This window comes from Esox lucius, chromosome 6 (assembly GCF_011004845.1).
Source record: "Esox lucius isolate fEsoLuc1 chromosome 6, fEsoLuc1.pri, whole genome shotgun sequence".
NCBI lineage: Eukaryota > Metazoa > Chordata > Actinopteri > Esociformes > Esocidae > Esox > Esox lucius.
In genome coordinates, this window is record NC_047574.1 from 22,642,580 (window position 1) to 22,648,579 (window position 6,000).

General features: G+C 41.0%; 1 protein-coding gene across 4 annotated transcripts in view; it reads right to left on the bottom strand.

Moving 5' to 3' along the window:
• The window catches only part of rasgrp3 (RAS guanyl releasing protein 3 (calcium and DAG-regulated)), a 35,005-nt gene extending 29,714 nt beyond the window's left edge, over positions 1-5,291 (bottom strand). For 3 of the 4 annotated variants that reach the window (XM_034292708.1, XM_020047518.3, XM_020047517.3), the window contains exon 1: positions 5,053-5,290. The gene's annotated coding sequence lies outside the window, so the exon portion shown is untranslated. Of the gene's footprint in view, positions 1-5,052 lie in introns of all 4 variants that reach the window. The other variant, XM_020047522.3, reaches the window with a different exon arrangement.
• Between the last annotated feature and the right edge of the window lie 709 nt (positions 5,292-6,000).

Consider the following 6,000-nt stretch of genomic DNA (forward strand, 5'->3'; position numbering starts at 1 on the left):
CTTGCTCATGATGTATGGCATTATTTGTAGCACCAGACCTCGGTACCTGAAGTATGGCTGGTTTACATTCTAGACCTCTTATCAGGGAGTTACTCTGGAAAGCTCCAATAGTAGAATGCACAAGGTATACAAGGTACCTTTCAGAGACATTTACTCTATACATTCACAGACATTTCCAGATCAATTAGCCAGCTAGTTTTTTTAGCCTATTGACTTTGTTGTAATGTTTCAATCACTTTGATATTAAATGAAAACACATAAGACTTGGAAAATGGTATAGAATTCCAGGAAATTTGTGTTGAGGTCTTCCCCATTGTTGGAAGGCTGACCTAAGTTAACACATTTGGGAGCCAATAAGGAACAATTTCTCCACATTTGCTGTCACAGACTAAATTTATATGCCATCAATATACACAAAACACCCCATAATGACAAATCAAAAATATAGTTTTATAAATTTGAGCCCATTTATTGTGTGTCATGTACATAACTATTCAGACACATTGCCATGACACTCCAGTGCTCTGATGCCCAACCTCCTCTGTTCTCATCTTCCTTGATCTATCTGCTACCTTTGACACTGAACAACCACATCTCACTTTACACCCTCTTGGATCTGGGCATATCAGGCTCTGCAACACTCTTGGACTGCATCATACCTGGCAGGCCTCTCCTACGTCTGGGCTCTTGGCTGCACCGCCACTTCCGGAATGCAGTCAAAACACTTCTCTGTCCTGGCAGAGGTGCAACTAACTTCCCCAGGAGGCTAGGATAACGGCGACTGACCATTTCTGAAAAATATCTGAAATCTTACTTTTTCATAGAGTACCTAAAATAGTTCCACTCCCACCACATCTGTTGTCCACTGTCTTCATACACTTTGTTTATTATTTGTATGGTCTTCTTTCCAGAACTGAATTTCCCGATAACTAATACATTGTATGCACTCAATACTAAGTTGTGTGGTTGTCTCACCTAGCTTCAAGTCGGATAAGGGTGTTTGCTAAATGACTAAAATGTAATGTAAAACGTAGATTCACCCTGTGACCCATTGCTCATCCTTGAAATGTCTTTTGAACTTGGAGTCCACTTGTGGCAAATTGAATTGAACCTGGAACATGATTTAAAAAGAGACACACCTGTCGAGCCGTAGATCTGGGTACGTTTATAAAGAAATTGCTAAATCATTTAAAGTTCCTGGGGGCACACCGGGCACCATCAATGTGAAATGGAAGAAGTTTGGAACCAAGACCTTTCCCAGAGCTGGCCGTCCAGCAACAATAACCCACGGTGCTCCTAAGAACTTTCAATGCTTTAGCAATTTTTTATTACCTTCCCCGAATATCTCCCTTGACACAATATTATCTTGGAGGGCTACTGAGTGTTTCTTGGACTTCATCGGTTTTTGCTCTGACTTGCACTGCAAGTGTGGGACCTTATATAGACATGTGTTTGTCTTTTTAAATCACTTTTTAAAGTTCTAGAAACGTCTCAAGGATGATCAACGGACACAGGATGCATCTGGGAGCTCAATTTGAAGTGTCATGGCAAAGGGTCTGAATACTTCAGTAAATTAGATATTTCAGTTTCCAATTTTCAATAAATTTGCCCCAATTTGTAATAATGTGTTTTCACTTTGTCATTATGGGGTATTGTGTGTGGATTGATGGCAAAATATATATTTAACCAACCAGGAACTTGGTGTAACACAACAACTTGTGGAGAAAGTGAAGATATCTGAATACTTTTTGAAGGCGATACTTTCTGAAGGTGTTTGGATTATTTCAAGCCCTCATAAACAACTGTGAATGAATGTGTTGTATTATGGAACTATCTACTGTAGAGTGACTCTCACGTCTGTCTTTTCCTGTCCTATTAACAGAGTCCTGTGTTCATAATGACACTTAGGAATGTGATAATTAGATTTGAATCTAGGTGTGACTTCAATTTTGTTTTTGCCAGTGGTGTTACAAATAATGTTAATTTAGGCTGAGGTGTGAGTTTAGTCTTGTGTGTCTAGACACACATCAGTATTCACTTATAGAGCTTATTCTGAAGACGCGTAGTCATGTTAAGCTCATTGTTGATGTATCACACACTCCAGGGCTAGGCAACCTTGTTACTGGAGTGCTGTAGGACTGTGTCCAAACTAGACACTACATTTCTACCAGTTTAACCCAAAACATGGAGACCAGGGTTGTCTATTCCTGCAGCAGTCCATGTACACTGCTATTATTGTATGAGAGGGAAATCGTTCAGGCGGAGTGTTCTGTGTTTTAATTAAAGGTACAGAAAAGGGTTCGAAAGATGAGGGAGACGTTTCGGGTGAGGCTGATGTTACCGAATCACCCGGCAGCTTAGGGCATAGCTCTTCCTCCACTATTATCATCAGAATGGGCTCATAATTACTGTATAGTGAGAGTTGATAGCAAAACTATCATCTTTAGCATGTGCAGTTATGTTTAGACATGTAGTGGTAATAACAATGTGGATAAACTGTAAACTCTGTGGGACGATTGTGTTAAGATGAACATTCCTCCATATAAACAAAATTTATATAGGGAAGGCCTATTGTAACTCTCTACAAATTACACCAAATCCACATCAGGTCATTCCTCCCAAAATTGGACTGGACAAATATATATATATTTTTTTAAATAAAAAGATTCTTGATTATCAGCTCATATTTGCTGCACAGCATATATGTATTGTAACCTGCTACATTGCCTAGTATGGATACAATACATATACAATTTATACATTTTGAAATTATCCATCCATCATCTTCCGCTTATCCGGGGCCGGATAATTTTGAAATTATATTATTATTATATATTTTACTGCACTTTCTTTATTTACATACTTCAAGGAAACATGTGGGCTTTTTTTTAAATCAACAAAACATATTAATTGCACTTCCAAAGCACTAACTTCTCTCCTCTTTCTGTCCCTTCCTCCATTGCAGCCCCAGAACCAGTGTTTTTTTTATCCCTGTTTGTCTACTCTCTGTAAAGCGAAGTTTTAAATTATGTTTTTTTATTTGACTGCAATAATTTGCTGATTGAAAAGATAACATATTAGTTAGTACTATGGTTTGAACCAAATGGTTCAAATAATCTACAGTATATTAGTTACCTGGACTAATTTATATTGGCCTGGCTATATATTTTTAGGATTATTTATTAGCTAGGTAGTTTACAAAAGTTACAGATGCCAGGGGCTGACAGCATCTAACTCCGTAACCGGAGCAATTGCATTCCCAGCAGCTACAGCCGCTAGCTAGCTAGCCAACTGTCAGAAATTTTTATTTACCATTATCTGACCACTTATTTTTCAAGAGTCTGTGTTTTTTGCGGTGGGAATAAATGTAGGTTTAAAAGGTTCCTGATGTCAGTCATGTTTGTATGCAGCATCTTTGCCATCATTCGTCTGGGCCAGAGACTTTTAGAGAGTACTCTGGACTGAGGTGGTTTAATTATCGAGGTATTGAGCTTTAATTATTGGGCATGCGCGCAGTGGGGGATGGTTTATGGTTTGGATAGAGTGGTGAATAAAGGCTCGGCTTGGAAGGCAACGCCAGCGGGCACCGGCGAACATGATGAGCACACCGATTCATGATTCCCAACGTTCGCAAAGAGGCTGGCCCAGGTGATTTCCTGAAAATGTGCACGAACAGCGTTTACCCTCCACTACATCCCTGGTTAAATCGTGCTAAAGCAGCTGATAGACCAGTCAGAAAAGCCCAGGGCCTTCGGCATTAAAATACTAATGTTTATTGAACTATCACCTTCAAAAAGGTGTGCATAGTCTCTGCCCACAGACGTCCTTTGAACTTATTTTTTAATAAAGCCTCTGAAAACCTAGAGGCTAAGTAATAAAGGAGTAATAAAGCATGTGACTGTAGAATACAGTGTCCTCCAGTCTCCCATGAACTATAGCACGGGTGCTATTGTAACTCTGGAACAGATGAACTATAGCACGGGTGCTATTGTAACTCTGGAACAGTGACGCGTATGAGAGTCTGCACAGGTAACACTTAATATCCACACAACCACAGCAGTACTAGATCTTAAGCACCAGTGTGGATGTTCAAACATCTACAGTTACACTCTTATCACTAACGTCATGTGGCCGCTGTTCTTTTTAAGCTTCCTGTAACTAAGCGGTTGTCAAACCTGGGGACCCAAATGGGTGCACATTTTAGGTTTTTGTCCTAGCACTACGAAGCTGATTCAAGTAACTCATCATCACGCTTTGATGTTTCGTATCAGTAGTATGGTCCTAGGGTAAAAAGTACATCTTCCATTCTTTTGGACAAGATTGAGATTGAAACAATGATGTTAACTGATTACGAAAGAATGGCTTGTTTGAAAGATTTGTGATTACAAAATCAACCCCTCCCCCCCCCCCCCCCCCCCCCACACACACACACACGTTTACTGGCTTTAATTAAATGAACACCCTTTCATAACTTGCAATAAGTAATGATTGGCCGTCATGAAGTCACAGGTTTGTGATGTCATCCGTCATGTTCCAAACACACGACATAGGAGCCCACTAGATGTTGTGTCTTTTGGACAGGTGGGCGGGACACACATGCACGCACGCCTGGAAACAAACTGACAAAAAGACCAAATACCACATCACTGGCAACACTGTTTATCTGACCGACCTTGAGGTTAAATTCATGTCTTGCATCTCTGTGTGTTCCGGAGTCTCTGACACGTGGACATATTTGAAGTTGAAAGTCACAGTAGCTGCTGTAGTGCATTTCCAGGGCTCAGTCATAAACAAGCAGATGGGATACCTCCCATTGAAAACATGTACAATCTAAAAACACCTGTTCCACAAAAGTAAACTCCCCTTAAATAATAATTATTGTCCAAACACAGCCCTGGCGCATGATTCTCAGGTCTCTCTCAAGTGTCTACTCGACTTCAACGCTGAGGTGAAAGGAGCCATTGTTGATGTGCACAGCCATGATGCACAGTCAGACAAACAGGGATATTCTCCTGCCTCGGCTGGACTAGTGAAGTAGCAGGTTCCTCTTACCTGGGTCTCTTCTTCCCTAGGGTTTTCTCCCAGTTTCACTGAGTGGGACTGCAGTAGTTGAGTGCTGACTCCGTTCATGCTGTGGAGTCTGTCCACTCTGACTTAGACAGCAGTGTGTGCTGTTCGCTGTTCTCTGAGCGAGCAAACGGCACACTCTCAGCTGCTCTAGAGAGGCTAAACAAAAACAGCATGCGGTGAAGGAGGAGGGGGAGCATGTGATCACAGTCCTGTGTCTGCCCTCTCTCAAACACTTCTTTTCACTGTGCTCTACTCTGATTGAGCTCTCTCTGTCTTATACAATATTTTTGCTGTCTCTCTCTCTCTCTCCCTCTCACACACACTCTCTCTCTCACACACACACACACACTTTTCTATCACTTGCCCTAAGATCTATCCATCTGTTCTCTGAATTTCTTGCATCTCGTGACATTGGTAGTTACGTGAAACACTTGGCTGCAAGAGTAGAGTTGTATAAATAAGCAATAAGGCAGGAGAGGATGTGGTTTATGGGCAGTATACCATGGCTAAGAGCTGTTCTTAGGCACGACGCATTATGGATCATATATTGGCAATATATCACATACCCCGAATGTGCCTTATTGTACTTATAAATGGGCTGCCAATGCAATAAGTGTACTGTACCATATACCACAGCTATCAGCCAATCAGCATTAAGGGTTCCAACCACCTGGTTCATAAGTCATGATATACATCCTTTATCTGTATGCTCACACATTATATTTTTCACATCTGCAAGCAGGCATGCATGCACACACAAGTCGAAACACACCTGACAAGCACTTGTCCCCTCATCTGTCTGAAAATCCCAAATGGTTTGAATTTTACAGATGAAGTGGAAAAAGGGAGTCTGTTCAGCTCAAACAGGAGGTGTATAAATCAGGTGAGATAGGTGTTTGTTCCTTGCAATGCCTTGTTACAGAACCAGAG